The sequence below is a fragment of the Caretta caretta genome, chromosome 7 (assembly GCF_965140235.1).
Source record: "Caretta caretta isolate rCarCar2 chromosome 7, rCarCar1.hap1, whole genome shotgun sequence".
NCBI lineage: Eukaryota > Metazoa > Chordata > Testudines > Cheloniidae > Caretta > Caretta caretta.
The window spans coordinates 78,381,635-78,398,252 of NC_134212.1; the positions used below are offsets into that span (position 1 = coordinate 78,381,635).

At 40.8% G+C, this 16,618-nt stretch overlaps 1 protein-coding gene across 1 annotated transcript in view; it reads right to left on the bottom strand.

Annotated features, from left to right (window-relative positions):
- The window catches only part of RTKN2 (rhotekin 2), a 354,426-nt gene that overhangs the window by 76,248 nt on the left and 261,560 nt on the right, over positions 1–16,618 (bottom strand). The window contains exons 1-2 of the mRNA XM_048859307.2: positions 16,198–16,550; positions 15,069–15,193 (exon numbers count right to left, since the gene is read on the bottom strand). The gene's annotated coding sequence lies outside the window, so the exon portion shown is untranslated. Of the gene's footprint in view, positions 1–15,068; positions 15,194–16,197 lie in introns of the transcript that reaches the window.

The window sequence follows — 16,618 nt, forward strand, 5'->3', positions numbered from 1 at the left end:
AAGGAAGCCCTGGGAAGGGGGTTGGAGACAGACCCACACTCATGACTCCCCCACAGCAGCAGCTCCTGTCCCATAGGGCTGTGCCTGGCTTCCTGCTCTAAGTGTTGCAAGCCTAGTCTCACATGAAAGGAGCTGCCAGTCTAGGGTGAGTGCAGGGCAGGCTTACTCTCCATACCCAGCCTCCTCTTTCTGGGCCTCCCCTCCTCACAATGCTAAGAGAAACATACGTTTGCTTTGGGTGCCACAACCCATCTAGAACTTTCTCGCAACCCACTAGTGGGTCAGGACATAAGAACGGCCATACTGAGTCAGACCAAAGGTCCATCTAGTCCAGTATCCTGTCTTCCAACAGTAGCCAATGCCAGGTGCCTGAGAGGGAATGAACAGACCAGATAATCATCAAGTGATCCATCCCCTGTTGTCCATTCCCAGCTTCTGGCAAACAGAGGCTAGGGACATGACCACTGTCCATCCTTCTTAATAGCCATTGATGGACCTATCCTCCAGGGACTTACCTAGTTCTTTTTTGAAGGACCCACCACTTAGGAAACGTGTTACAGCCTTTTTCCTCTAGATCTGAGAAGGCTCTCATCGAGCACTCCAGGAGAAATAATTTAAGGTGGGACTCTCTCACTGTTTGAGTCCTCTTTGAAAACGAAAGACAAACTGAATACATATTGAGCATATGCCTGTCCCCAAGGCAAAAGTCATTTTGAGTGCCCATTTTTCAGTGGAATAGTCGCATTCGCAAGAGGGAAATGTTTTGAAGCATGAGGACTTTGCTTCAGTCATGGAGGCTAAATCCCAGTGTTGGAGTAGTTCCTAACACTAACAAAGTTGTTCTGTTTTTTTTACAGCCAACAGAGAGAAAAAATATAATCAGAACAAACTAACAACTATATTATCTATGCTGATATACTAATTAACTATATATACAAAAAGGATTTGAGTTGCATAATCTGCACAAGAAGCGGACATGGATTCTCTCTTACAAACACGTCAGTAAGAAGGAACCGAGGGATGGTTGGGCCTGCTCCATCCTTTGTGCCCTTAGATAGAGGTGTGTGTGTGAGAGAGCATCCAGGGTGCAGACACGCTCCCAAAAAACATTGCTGGTCAAAAGAACCAATGTCATGTGCATGGGGCGAATGCACACCAGAAGCAGAATCCATGTGGGCAATCACTTGAAGAAGAATATATATGGTAATAGCTCTAGGACTGGTTGAAAAAAAAAAGTGCCCCTGAGAAAGCAATTTCTGAGTTGACAGTTCAATTATTAACACAGATAACAGATGGAAGAAACAGCACCTGTTTGGTATGTGTAGTGAAAAAATGAACAGGAGCAAATACTATTTGTTCACCTCATCATGTAGAGTCTTCTACATTGTTGTGATACAGTTTGTGAATTAAAGAGGCACTGGCATAGGATTATTTAATCATGTGCAAAAGCATCACTCTGACTGCAGAAATGTTTCTACTCTGTAAGCAATTAGTTTGCCTCATTAGCTATCTTAGTTATACTTAGGGGTCTAAGATATCTATATTTCTAGTGAATTTGTTTGATCTGCATGTACAAATTTTATAAATATGCTGTCTAGTCACAAGGCTATAATTTTTGTTAGCTTCTTCTAAGTTACAAATTGGCTGTGAACTGCATAGATGAGCTTCTGTCATTTTGGTGTAGGGTGACCAGTTGTCCCAATTTTATAGGGACAGTCCTGATATTTGGGTTTGTTTTTTTTTAATATGAGCTTCTATTACCCCACCACCTCCTCCTGATTTTTCACACTTGCTATCTAGGTCACCCTATTTTGGTGGGATGAAAGGAAAGAGAGGAGATATAGAAAGGATTAAGGTAAAATGTTACATTGGAGTATGAAAGTAAATTCCCAATGAGAAGTAATAAATCATTACTAAATAATGTGGTTTTTTTTTTAAATCAGCACGGTAACCATCTGTGGTTGGAGATTTATTTATGGGTCTTACTCTTGCAGGCCTTACTCAGGTAAAACTTCCAAAGCTATCAGTTCTGTGCTTTCCCAAGGGTGTATATATCAAGAAATTACAGAGTAGTTCGATCAGAGTTTTTATTTCTAAAGACCTAACACCAGTCAGCAAAAATAGTTTTTAAAATTTGGGGCTGACTCTTAGTTTTCCATTTGGAAGGTTTCCAGCTTCTACTTTTCTACCATTTGTTCCTGCTAAGTCAGAACTCGACTGTCCTTCTCTCTATCCTACATTATTAGAGGTAAAGCTGTACTCTTTGAACAGTAGGGTTCATTGCAGTGTTATGAAGCCATATGAAATGTGAGGATGGAATGTGGGTTGTTTGAGGTTTTTGCTTTGTCTTCTGTATGAGAGTTCAGAGAGATTTCCTTATTTATTTAGAGTGAAAGATACACGGGAAGACTTTGCCCCTATGAAATATTCCCACAAGGAATCCACACTGAAATAAGAACAATCTGGTGAGTCATCCTTAGGCTTGGAAGGATTAGATTTTTATGGGCAAATGTCAGTAACTGTTGATTTTACTGCACACACACTAACACAAAAAAAATTTCCTTTTGATAATAATCAAAATTTGCAGATATGCGAAGTCAGACAAGCAATGCTTGAGAACTTAGATTTTGATTTAAGGATATTGACTTGGTATATTTTGACGTGATGTTGTTAACTTGTGGCTAACGGCAACAAACTTAATTTTTTGAATCTCAACATCTGTCATTAAATAATTGTCTGCCCCACCCCCCATTTCTCCCAACTTCGAAAATTTAAATAGATAAAAATAAATGCTTAAAAATAAACAGGTATTATCTGTTGAAAATATATAAAAAAAAAACCAAAAATTGCATTCTGCCAAGCCTAGTCATATTGATATCAAATGCTTGCGCGTGCTATAGAGCTGAAGTAGTATTTTTGCTGAGTCACTCTGAGGTTAGATCGATTTTGTCTGCTCCAATAAAAGAGGGGTTAGAATGTGTGTCTCTCCGGCAGATGGATCTAGGGGCAGAGAGATCCAGACAAGAAAATTCTATGATGAAATCCTGGCTCTACAACAGTTAGACTGCTGCTGTGCTGAGACCTCTGCCTATCATGCTCACCAATATTGTTTCATTGCTTCCTTGTACTCCCCCGTATGTCTGTATCCACCTTGTTTTCCACAGAGATTGTAAGCTCCTTGGGGCAGGACCCATCTTTTTTTATTCTATGTTTGTGCAGCACCTAGCACAGTGGGGTCCTGATCCATGACCAGGGCTCCTAAGTACTACTGTAATACAAATAATAAAATAATAATCAGAATAATAAGTCAATAGAACCAGGATTTCATGCTAGGCACAACCAAGCTATCTTTTGCTGTTGTTTAATTTAACATTAAGGTCAAACCCCAGGAAAAGGATAAGTTTCCACTCTATCCAAGATGTGTATATGCTCTGCTTAGTGCAAAGTGCTAATTATACTATTTTTGCCTCTGCGGAAGAACTATATTATTCAGTTATTATAAAGCTGAGGTTTAATAGTGAGCACATTTTACCTGTGGTTGGGTTGTCAGCTATTTCTATAGTCCTTCTAACTGTTTCATGATCTGCTATATGAGCAGAGATAACATCCTATTTCATTTTTATTGTTTTCAGTTATAAATAATAGCAATAATAAATAGTATCTTACATTTTTATAGCCCATTTCATCCTGAAGAATAAAAAAGAACCAGTGTCACACGCGTGTGCGTGAGTGAGAGAGAGAGACACACATACACACAAGCCTATCCATATTTGGTTGCATAGATTTTCTAGACTTTGAGTATAGTCATCATAATTATGTAAATAAAGTTATTTTAAAAACAAACTAGAATTCTAGAGCACTGTCTCTACTCTTCCCAGCCACTATTTCAACCTGGGGGAAAAAAGCCATTTAACAAATTAAGAAATGTTTTAGGTTCTTCCCCCCCCCCCCCCTTGAATAACTATATAATATTTTTTAAGTTTAAAAAATGGGGGAATATTTCACACTCCTAAATATTTTTCCAAAACAGGTAATGTGTGTTCAACAAAACAATTAGTCACTTAATTTGGGGATGGATATGGGAGCAAAGAATATTTTGATGTGGGCAATTTGTTCTTGTTCTGTAGGTCCAAATTATATTGAGCTAACAGGCATCTGCCTGCAACAAAATATGAAAGAAAGACATCAGCGTTTTCCTTTGGGTAAGCCACATTCTTTCAATTTTCAGTCTCAAATTTAGCCAGATGTGGCTAATCATACATGCCTTCAAGACTGTATCCAGCATATTGTATGGAAGAAGGAACCTGAGAATGTTTATTTTGCATGTGAAGAATCTTGCTGCACATGGGCTTGATTCTTCAAGATGATGAACTCCCTTGGCTTTCGTTGCACCATCAGACCACATGTTTGTTTAGTAATGTCCGGTGATTGATGTCTTTTGTAACTGTCTGCAATAGTGCTTAGCACACAGTTTTTTGAAAAGGTCTTAGATGTTATTTGAAGTCTTCAGCATTTCATTTTAGTCCACCTAAATGAGAACATCTCCAATTCCTGAAACTTCTTTGTGCACAAAATCACTTGCCCATGCCAGTGACTTAAATTGCTGACATTTTTTTGGTACAAGTCTTATAAATAGTAAGTATGTGTCAAGGTTCCTTCCCCACTCTGAACTCTAGGGTATAGATGTGGGGACCTGCATGAAAACCTCCTAAGCTTACTTTTACCAGCTTAGGTTAAAACTTCCCCAAGGTACAAACTATTTTACCCTTTGCCCTTGGACTTCCACTGCCACCACCAAACATTTATCTGGGTTTATTTTTATTAGGAAACCGTCGTTTGGAAACATCTTTCCCCCCCAAAATCCTCCCAACCCTTGCACCCCACTTCCTGGGGAAGGTTTGGTAAAAATCCTCACCAATTTGCATAGGTGACCACAGACCCAAACCCTTGGATCTTAAGAACAATGAAAAAGCATTCAGTTTTCTTACAAGAAGACTTTTAATAGAAGTAAAAGAGAATCACCTCTGTAAAATCAGGATGGTAGATACCTTACAGGGTAATTAGATTCAAAACATAGAGAATCCCTCAGGCAAAACCTTAAGTTACAAAAAAGACACACAGACAGGAATATTCATTCTATTCAGCACAGCTATTTTCTCAGCCATTTAAAGAAATCATAATCTAACACATACCTAGCTAGATTACTTACTAAGTTCTAAGACTCCATTCCTGTTCTGTCCCCAGCAAAAGCATCACACAGACAGACACAGACCCTTTCTTTTTCTCCCTCCTCCCAGCTTTTGAAAGTATCTTGTCTTCTCATTGGTCATTTTGGTCAGGTGCCAGCGAGGTTACCTTTAGCTTCTTAACCCTTTACAGGTGAAAGGATTTTTCCTCTGGTCAGGAGGGATTTTAAAGGTGATTACCCTTCCCTTTATATTTATGACAGTATGAAATAAGATAATACCACCAGCTTGTTTTTACCAAAACATATCTAAGAATTCTAATGGGTAAAATTAATCAAAACCAATACATTAAAATGCATTTAAATTGCAGTGTTAACTTCATCACGCTTGTGTGTAATGTTGTACTATTTGGGCATTATTTTGAGGCAAAAGGCAAAGGTAACCAAAAGGCGCAGTCCTGCAATAAGTTCTGTGCGGGCATACCCTGTCACTCAGATAGGTCTCACTGCAGGATTGGGGCCAATCCAGCAGACCTTATTCATGCAAGAAGTTCCACTGAATTTAGTGGGACTGTTTCCCTAAGGATTGCTCACATGGGAAAAGGTTACAGGGACAAGTCCTAGAAACAGCAATGTTTTAAATAGATAACTGGCTGAAATTTACTCCAGTACAGAAGGTCAACACAAGCTCTATGCAGTACTAAGATCAAAATAGGGCTTGCCTTAAATGACGTGTAGTCCTCATGCTGTCCCTCTGCACTAAGGTGAATTTCACCCTAAGTGCCTATCAAATTGTTCTTATTCTTCGCATCATTATGTCTCCATCATTAATATAAGCAATCTTTTATGGAAGAGGAAAAGAACTTCTAATTGGCTGTATTGCTGTGCTTTATTCTTTCTTGGCTTGACTTGTCACTTGGTTACAGCATGAGTATTGAACACTAATGTCAGTCCAGGCTCTAATACCTGAGAGCACCAAGCACTTTCATCTCATGAATGTTTAGGAGCTAATAAGCACTCTATACTTTCCTTTTAAATCCACCCTTTTATTGCCTTCCTTTTCTTCATCCTATAGGAAGCCCATTGGTTTGACTGAGCCTTTTTGAAGATGTTATTGTAAAGAAATGGCCTTTCTCTAGTTAACTTGTAGTTTAAAAGGTTCATTAATGCCATTCATTTAGTGCACTTTTCAGGTGCAGCAACTTTGATCTGCAAGCCTTTCTTCTGGTGGAGCAATGTCCTTCACACCAATCCTTCACACCAAATGCAAAATAGAAACTACAAATACCAACAACACAGAAGAGAAGGAAACAAGGAAGGAAATGTGGGGTGAGAGGGTCTGAAGGAGGGGAGGTTTGGAAACATCTTACTCCTTATTTCCCCCAGGCAGCCAGTAAAACCACTATTATTTTAGATGGGTTTGAAGACACAGGGCTTCATTGTCTCCAGTACCAGACCGCTGGTTGGCACAGGTAGTGGGCAGGGGGAAGTGCCTTATAGCTCCCTGAGTCCAAGGGCCATTCCTACTCAGAGCTATTTCCAGGCACCTCTGATGTACATCACTCATGCAGGGTCCTTAATGGACCTTATGTCAGTACAGCAGTGCTCTCTTATACTCTATCCCTGACATGCCCTCTCTCTTCCTCAACATGCCCTGAAACCAGGAAGATAAGGAACAGAAGCAGGGACTTGCTTTGGTGCAGATGTGCCAGTAGGGAATTCCCTTCCAGCAGTGGCTGCTGAGTGTCATATAAACCTGGTTGAGACTCTGGCCCTTTATATTGTCAAGAAGAGGCCTTCCCATGTTCCCTTATAGCCTGTCAAATACTCCCATCTTCTGCAATGACTTCTTCAAGAGCCACAAATTTCTGTGGGGTTGGTGCGGGGCACAAAGTGTGTTCACCATAGATCCTACCCTTGCTTACCCCCTCTTCCTTCCTGTCTGGTCCTACAGACAGCCATGTACAGCATCCACAGAAGAGAGCAATGATGCTGTGGAGGCATCTGATTCCCACTTCCCTCTAAGAAGAGATTAACACAAAGAGGAGGGTCTCCTCTGCATACAAATCAGATCTCGGGGAGGTGGGATTGGGGGGAACAAGGGAAACAGACTCAGACGGTTTACATCATGCTTAGTGGAGGCTGTGCACCACATTCCCTGATATGGAGGTGGACAGTCACCACAGGTTTGGGGGTTTTTTTGAGCTGGGGGGGATGGCAGACTTGCTCTTTTTACATTATTCTATTGCATTTCTAATTTTAGAAACTTAGCTTCTGTGATTTAGATACTAACACAAACTAATTAGTTGCAGATGATAACTCTCAGTTCCTTTTTACACAGCCTTCTTCAAAATAAGAGAGCCAGATTTCTTTCACTAGGGAAATCAGTGTGATTTATTTAACATTTAGTTCCTGCATATGCAGAAGACATTTGGTATGAAACCTTTAAAGGGACGTGTTCCTCACCATCCAATCTCAATTAGAAAGGCGTACTATCAGAATGAAACTGCTCAAGATTCTGCTTTGATGGTGTGCTTTGTTCATTTCTTTCTCTTTTGCAGAAAATGTCTATATTTTAATAAGTCCCAATGAGAAAAATGCTTTGCTGTAGGGAGAAATCTTTCTTTAAGATATTGTGATATGCCTTATTGCTTTCTTTCATTCTCTTTTTTCCTTTTCTGTGTGGGGCAGCTTTTTTTTTTTTCAAAAACAAGATCCTATTCTGTTAAGCAGATCTCCATCTCATTTTGAAAGAACTCTGGCAGCAATGGCCATTCTTTATGTGAATTATACTCCTCTGCTTTGCTCTTTCATCTTTTGGGGCACGTACTTTTAGCTAGTTGTATAACAGGTAACTGAACTGTTTGTAATTCAACTTGCTGGACCGATTTAAGCAAAAACTGTTCATTGCATACACTCTAGCCGTACTATTTTAGTTTAAGAACAGTTACAGGTTTGTCCTGCATCCATACTACAGCTATTCTAAACCTTTTCAAGTTACAATGCCCTCTAGGTATGTGTCTGTTACATACCAGGGTACAATTCAGACCAGTGGGGGGCTGCGTCACCTCTGCCATGCAACCTTGGGTGCCTTACAATGCCTTGCTGAAGTACCTCCCACCTGGGCCACTCACTGCCTTCCAGCATGCAGTGAGTGTTTGTGTGTAACTGCAGCCTGCCAGTTACACCCTGACCCTCAAAAGCCTGGGTTATACTTAAGGGTGACCCCAACACACCTCCACTCCCGGATTTAACCCCAGAAATGTATGTCCTGTACTGCCCTCTCCTGGACAGTAGAAATATTTTAAATCCATTACTCCTTTAAGGGAATAATATACCATTTTATTATCTTAAATAGAGTTACCCAGACACTTCAACTTGAACACATTGGATTAGATAAAACAGTGAAACAAGCTTATTAACTACAAAGAGAAATTTTAAGTGAGTACAAGTAATGAGGCATAAAAGTCAGAAATGGTTACAAGAAAAATACACAATGCTTACTAGTGCCTAATTTAACAAACTATATTAAATTCAAGTAAAATTCCTCACCATATGCTTCCAGCATGGTTACTAACCTAACTCTTCAGGGCCAAATTCCAATGGCTGTTTCCTTTTGTTTTCTCAGGTGCAGAGAATGCAATGGGCAGGGAGAGAGGGGGGTGTCTTGGGGTGTTTGCTCCTTTTTATAGTCTCCTCTTCCTCTTTGAAAAGGATTTCCAGCTGGGAACTAGGAGATGAAGAGTCTATGTGGAAGGAAGTTCCCTGCGGGAACTTGGCTTTTTTCACCTGTTTTGAGCATTCTTTGTTTTCCCTTCCTGCTTGATAACTCTATTTACTGCTTAAATGCGAATTAAGGCAAGCACACATTCCTTCCTTTATTTAGGACAGACCTGACTTCTGCCTGGGCAGGGCTTTGGGGTTTCAAACGTGTTAATATCATACAGGAAAATCATATAACTTCACAAGCAATGTTGCCACATATATTTTATCAGGACAATACTGACCAGCAAATTATGCATTTTAAAATGATACCTTACAAGGCATTCCTTGTGCAAAGTTTATTAAAATAGTGTGTAGGGTGTGAATACAGGAGTGCATTCTGTCACAATGTCCTACAGTTTCCAAAAGCAGTGTGTTCTGGTAGATTTCAATAGGCCATCAGTGCACTGGAAGACAGCAGTGGGAGGACAAGGTGAACTGTTTTGGCTTTTTCATGTCCACACTGGCACTGAAATGGTTTAGATTGAACCAGTCCCAGGCCTGTTAAATGCACTGTCTATTCGAAACAGTTCTCTAACTGGTTTAGTTCTACACACTTTTGTATGTGGATGAGAAGCACTTCAGAGAGTATCCTAAAGCAGTGGTTCTCAACCAGAGGTCTGGGGCCATCTTGGGGGCCACGAGCAGGTTTCAGGGGGTCCTCCTAGCAGGGTTAGTGTTAGACTCACTGGGACCCAGGGCAGAAAGTCAAAGCCCCACCACATGGGGCTGAAGCCTGGAGCCCTGAGCCCCACCACCCAGGACTGAAGCCAAAGCCTGGGCAACTTAGCTTCACAGTTCCCCTTGTGGCACAGGGCCCTGGGCAATTGCCCTGCTTGTATCCCCGAATGCTGGCCCTGGCTTTTATATGCAGAAAATCAGTTGTTGTGGCACAGCTGGGCCGTGGCGTTTTTATAGCATGGGGGGGCGGGGCGCACGGCTCAGTGAGAAAAAATTTGAGAACCTCTGCCCTAAAGCACTTCATAAAGTAGTTTATGTAAAGCTAATATAGCTTAGTAGATAAGTCACTAGACAAGCTGTTAGACAACCTGGGTTCAAGCCCTGGTTCTTCGTCCTAAGTGAGCTTGGGCAAGTCATTTTCTTCCCCGTGCCTCAGTTTCCCCATCTGTAAAATGGGAAGAATGCTACTAATCACCTCTGTAAAGCACTTTAAGCTCTAATTATGAAAAGAGCTAGGTATTATCATCTCCATTTTACAGGGGAAACTGAGGCACAAATAATTTAAGTAACTTGCTCAAGGTCAGGCAGAGAGTCAGTCACATAGTCTAGAATGGAATCCTGCTCTCCTAGTACTGTATTCGGTCCACTAGGCTACAGGTATTTGCACCATGCTTGCATGCTTAAGGTACTTGCACCCACTTTTTCCCTTAGATTGAGCACAGTGTAAAACAACAAAATTGCACCCTCCCTACTTTTACTTTTAATTCCTGAGCAAGATAGGGGGAAGTATCTCTTCAGCTTTTCTTGAGAAAGTTCTCTCCCAGGGATTTTCTGTGTCCTGGATGAAAGGTGTTCAGTGGGAGGGATTTTTTCCACTTGACATATTTGACTATTTTGCCTCAGCACTAGTTCATTTGAGAGAAATCAAGAACCTCAAAATGCAAAGCCCAGTCATTATTGACACCTCTTTTCTCCTTTTTGTTCCTATTTTATCTCTTGTTAGTAATTCTACAGCCTTCTTTCAACATTCGAGCCATTAACATTGTGGCTTCTTGAAAATCATCCACTATGGGACACACTGCTCATAACGTCTAGAAAGAAAATGGCTCATTCCTTTTCTTATTCAGAAAAGCATGAAACAATAATTGCTCGGAGGAGGAAAACTAGTCCCAGTCAGCTCCATAAAGGGACTACCTATGAGAGTAATAATCACTTCTCAGAATCCACAGATGGGCTGGACACTGCTGATGTACTTGACCTGACAAAATGCTACAGCAGGGGTAGGCAACCTCTGGCACGCGTGCCAAAGACGGCACACGAGCTGATTTTCAGTGATTTTCAGGTCCTGGCCACTGGTCCAGGGGACTCTGCATTTTAATTTAATTTTAAATGAAGCTTCTTAAACATTTTAAAAACCTTATTTACTTTACATACAACAATAGTTTAGTTATATATTATAGACTTATAGAAAGAGACCTTCTAAAAAACGTTAAAATGTATTACTGGCAAGCGAAACCTTAAATTAGAGTGAATAAAGGAAGACTCGGCACACCACTTCTGAAAGGTTGCCGACCCCTGTGCTACAGGATTCGTAGTATTCTTGCTATCTGCAGCCCCTTTGTTGCCTTGACAACAAAACTCATTTGAAATAGAAAGAGATTTCTTTTATTTTTAGTAAATTGGCTTTAAATGACCAAAACTCAGGTTTTTAATAATTAACTTAAATGCACAACTTATACCTGCCCTAAAAAACAGCCTGCACTTGGCTAAACAGCAACATAGAGCCAGTACGTACAATAATATTGTCTCATCTTCAATTCTTCAGATACAAGGCAACCTTTTCTTCAACTATTGTGGCAGAAAGATACTGGGAAAATTATTTATCCTTTCAAGTCGGTATATTTCATGTAACAAAATGCACAACAGTTCATTTTATTTATCTATAATACAGTGTCTATGCACACAAAGCTAGCATGGGGAACTGATCCTAGGTGCTACTGTAATACAAGTAATTAATAATTGCTAAAAATTCCATGGGTAAAACCCTTAAGTCTTCACTGGGATTTTAGTTCATCAGTACTCAGGCAAATGCCCATTCCACACACTAAGGATGGACTCAGTAATGAACTCAGGATTTGGCCCAGTATCAGTAACAGATAGGGATCAGTACTACAAATTAGCATGTGTATTTGTGACAGTGATTACTTCTCATTAACACTAGAAAGAAAAATACTGCACTTTCCTGTTCATAGTACAGGTGAAAAAAATACACCATTGCTGACAAATACAAGCATACACCTATATGTAAATGATATGCAGTAAATACTTGGCCAGATTCTTAGTTCACTTACCCTGGTATTAATCAGGAATAGCTACTGAATTCAGTGTAGCTACACTAGTATAAAACTGATTTGAGATCAGTGCTGGGTCCCTTGACCAGGATTTGAGCATACAGTGAAAATCTATTGCTCAGTTTAAAAAAAAAAATCAATACTGTAGCATAATATTTTAAAAATCACAGCACTAAGTCTACCTGACTGTACCTAGAAAATAACTGGGGCCCTGAGTAGCACAGCGAAGGCCTTGGTAAAAATCTGAAAATTCTGTCATTCAGCCCCATCTTCTGGCCCTTTTAAAAAAAACAAAAAAACCAGGAAGGGCAACGTCCATGAATGCAAGCTAAAGAGATCATAATGAATCTGAATCTACCACTAGGAAAATAAAATAAAAACAACAACAACAACAACAAAATTTCACCTTGCAGCTCAAAGACTGTGGCACTGTGAACTTGACAGCGGAAGTGACTATAAACAAAAGTGAAACTGACATGTCCAGACTGAAATAAATTTAAAAAGGAAACAAAAAACATAAACAGAGATAGGTACATTAGATTTGTAAAATTATTTGTTTCAGTAATGTGCAGTAAATGCTGAGCACCCTTAACTTCTAGTTCTCCCCCTCACATACATCTCCCTATGTGTTCGCACTCTAAACCATTGTGTGACTTTCACCTTTTTGGAAATCTTAAAGTGCTTGGAAAGATCCTGACTAAAACCTGTGCATACAAATAACCTGAAAAATACCCTCCCATCTCTTGGCAAGATTTCAAACATGACTCATATACTGTAGCTGTGTGAATTTGGGCTTTGCGTAATTTAGGTGTTAGTGCTAAATTCTGCCAATTTCAGATTTAAATTACAGTAGATTAAACTCAGATGAAGAGAATGAAGTATATTCTCTCTGCAAAAATGCACATAACTCCTACTTGCATATGAAGGGGAGGCTACTCGCCAATACTGTTAACTTTAGGAATAGAAAACTAAACAGATGCATACTAAGGACATGATCCATCAAAACACTTTTGCACATACTTCACTCTAAGCATGTCAGTAGCCCCTGTGAAGTCAGGGAAGAGGAAAGGAGTAGGAGGAGTTGGAGAGCTACAGGACCCTAGATCCAACCTTGCTGTTGCAGGTAAACTGGCAAGTGGCTCCTTGTAAGCCACTCATTTTCCCTTCCTAATTCCATGGTGGTCCCTGTTGTAGCCAACTTTAAGAGCAGCTCCTGTGTACACAGATGGAGGCTCGTGTAGCACCCTGACAGCCCAAGTTAAAGCCTGGTACACCTGTGACACTCAGTCCAGCCTCTGAGTGGCATAATTGAATGCTCCTGCCTCCCATTGTGGAGCAGCATGTGGGGGGGGGGGGGGGGGAGGGAGGACAAATAACAGAGCAGTAAAGGGGAACACAAGAGAGAGTAGGGACAGTATCAGGTCATTAAAACTTCCAAAGTTAGCCTCCCACAAAAAAAACAAAAAGATTAATGTTGTAATTCATAGCTTTGGAGCTTTTCCTGGTTCAACATTTCTTGGCCCCTTCCTTTTGTCGGTAACACTTGGTCAGAGCAGAAGGTCAGATTACCACTTTTTTGACAACATAATGGAGGACAAATAACTCCTACAAAAAGTTTCAGTCTGGCTAGTACACACACTTTAGGGATTAGAAGATGATGCTCTGAGTTTCAACAGGAATAACTTCCTCTGAGGTACTGTTCTGGTGAATCTTTAGCCTTAATCACCTCAAAGGCATTTATCAGTGTGCCCCTATTTTCGAATGTCTAGAGCTCTGTCAATATACTTCACTTATTAAAGAAATGTACTATATCAATGCTAAACATTTATCTCTCCCACATTAAAAAACAACCCATAAACACGTGACATGGGGTATCATTAAACTATTAAAACCCATACTCATCCTGAAAGAAACCTTTCCCGAATCCCCTCTTCTGGCCTTCAAACAACCCCCCAGTCTCACCAAGCTCATCATCAGAAGCAAGCTCCCCACAGACCAGGACCCACCAACTCAAAGCAGCACCAGACCCTGCAACAACAACAGATGTAAAACTAATAGACATAGCTCCACTACTACCAGGATCAGTGCCCCCACCACACACCTTTCAAGATCCATGGATCCTACACATGCCTATCACAACATGAAGATTTATGATTTACTACAACAAGCTGTAATCCACTAACCTCCATTTTGTGTCCTCTGACTGCAGAGCTGCTAACGGGCCACTTCACCTTGACCAGTCTCTTAGAATATGTGTTAACTTCTTATGCTAAACAATCTGTTCCATCTTGTATTTAGCTGTGACAACGAGCTCTGTGTAAGCTCAAAATCTTGTCTCTTTCACCAACAGAAGTTGGTCCAATAAAAGATATCATCTCACCAACCCATAACATTTGACAATAATGGTCTCAAACACTACATTTTAGAACAGTGACACTTCACTATAATTCCAAGAGACTTATACTTCCTAGACAGCCTTAATATAGTCTCCCAAAATTTGCAAAAGTATGTTCAATGGTCAAGATTATAAATGATTAAAAATCTCATTTTCTAGTCAAGGGATCAATGTCTAATCTATTATTGTAGCTGAGGCCTGGCCCGACATGAGTAATTAACACATGGAAGGATGGCTCATTTTTTGGAAGATAGAATTAGGGATATAAATGAATCATCAGGTTGAAAACAGAATGTTTGTGCTAAATAAGATAAGTAAATACATCAGTAGGCTAAAAAGACAGAATGTCTGAGCCAACTAAGAGAAGAGGGAGAACACCCAGGGAACTATTTATTATGAGCTAGATAACAAGGGACATAATAAGTTAGGAATATAGAGATCAGGTAAAGAGGAAGTCGAAGTATGGGCAGTGCACGGACAGCACATGCTGCACAGGGATTGGTTCCTGTGAAGTAGCCAATCCAATCAATAAATTATATAATGTATAGGGAATGCAAGGAGATATGTAATGTATATAAAGGGAGAGGGTTTCTGTGTAACTTTGGAGATGTGATGTACCCTGCATTCATCTGCCCCATCTCCCCCGTGTTTGAATCTAATCAGCAGTGCGCTGCTGTGTGCCGAATAAGGATACCTGAGTGACGAAAGCTGGAACTGAGCTCTTGGGAAGCCGAATGGAAAGAGGTCTCAGAGGTCATCCCGCTGTCATCCATCTCAGAGGTCATTAGTGGTGCTGTGACTCAACCAGGATCCATGCATCTGGAACAGATAATGTGTAATTTATTATACGTGTAGCTTTTCGGTCAAGGTTCACAACCCAGAAGCTTAGCAATGTCATTAGAAGTGTTCAAATTTGGCAAATACAGGGCACCGGAGGGGTGAGTTGAATCCAAAGGAGGACCCTGTGGACTACCCACAGATGTATTTGGGGGATACTGGGACAGACTGGAAAAGGAACTCCAACAGATAATGCTGGGTAAGAAATGCAAAAAGGACAAGCAAAAGGCAATGTTGTTACAAGGCTTAATATTGGGAATTGGAGTTTGACTCAGCAAATAAAGGACTTAAAGATCATGGTCCACAAATCAGAAAAAGAAAAGAAAGAAAAGGGTGAAGGAGCTAAAGGAGATCTATAAAGGTACAAACAATACAATCACGTCCTTCGGTGGAATCTGTTAGGCTATGTCTGCACTACATCTTATGTCGGCATAAATTACGTTGCTCGGGAGTGAAGTAGTTACTGCCACTCACGGGGGCTGGAATAAAGCTGATGGGAGAGCTTTCTCCCTTCAGCTTAGAGCAGCTACATTAGAGAGCTTACAGTGGCACACTAAACTCTCTAGTGTAGCCAGGCCCCATGCCTGCAAATGGCAGCCAAACAAACAGGTGTCTACCTGCATGGATTGGGGCCTTAGTTACCTCTGTTACTTGCAACTTAGCCCTGGTCTACAGCTAAAAGTTAGACCGACTTAGCTACATTGCTCAGGACTGTGAAAACGGTCATGTCCTGTGCAATATAGTGAGGTGAGCCTACCCATTCTCCCACTGTAGACGTAGCTAGGCCAATGGAAGAATTCTTCCCTCGAGCTAGCTACCACTTCTTGAGAAGGTGGATTTACTGCAGCAGTAGAAAAACCCCTTCTGGAGCAAGTGGCTACATTACACTTCCTGCAGCTTGGCAGCTGTGTTGCTGGAGCGCTTGCAGCACAGACATACCCTTACTATAATTCAAAATACAAACTTGCAAACCCTACTACACTTACATCAGCTTACGCTGCCATCTAATCAACACGTCAGTGACAGTAAGATGTGTCGACAATGGCAAAAGTCCCGTCAACCGCAGCAGAACCAGGATTTTACCCAATATGTCCTACTGGCTCAGTATTGTTCTTGCCTTGCAAAATGCTTAGTTCCCTCCTCCGTATCATTACTTGTCATTAAATTGTTTGTGTCTGGTTTGCACTCGTTTGCTTCTATATTAAATGATCAGATGACGTGTTTAGACTTAGACGCTGATTTCTCTTGCTCTCTCTCCTTTCCCTCTCTCATCTTCTCTGTTTCCAGTTGCTTTATGCAGGCTGTTTTTCTGCTCCTTCTATGCTGGCCTGAAGTGGATTTTGCTTTGTGCTCTGCCTGAGCTCTCCGCTTTAGCCCAGCCCCCTCCTTCCTCCAGATGCTCCTCCC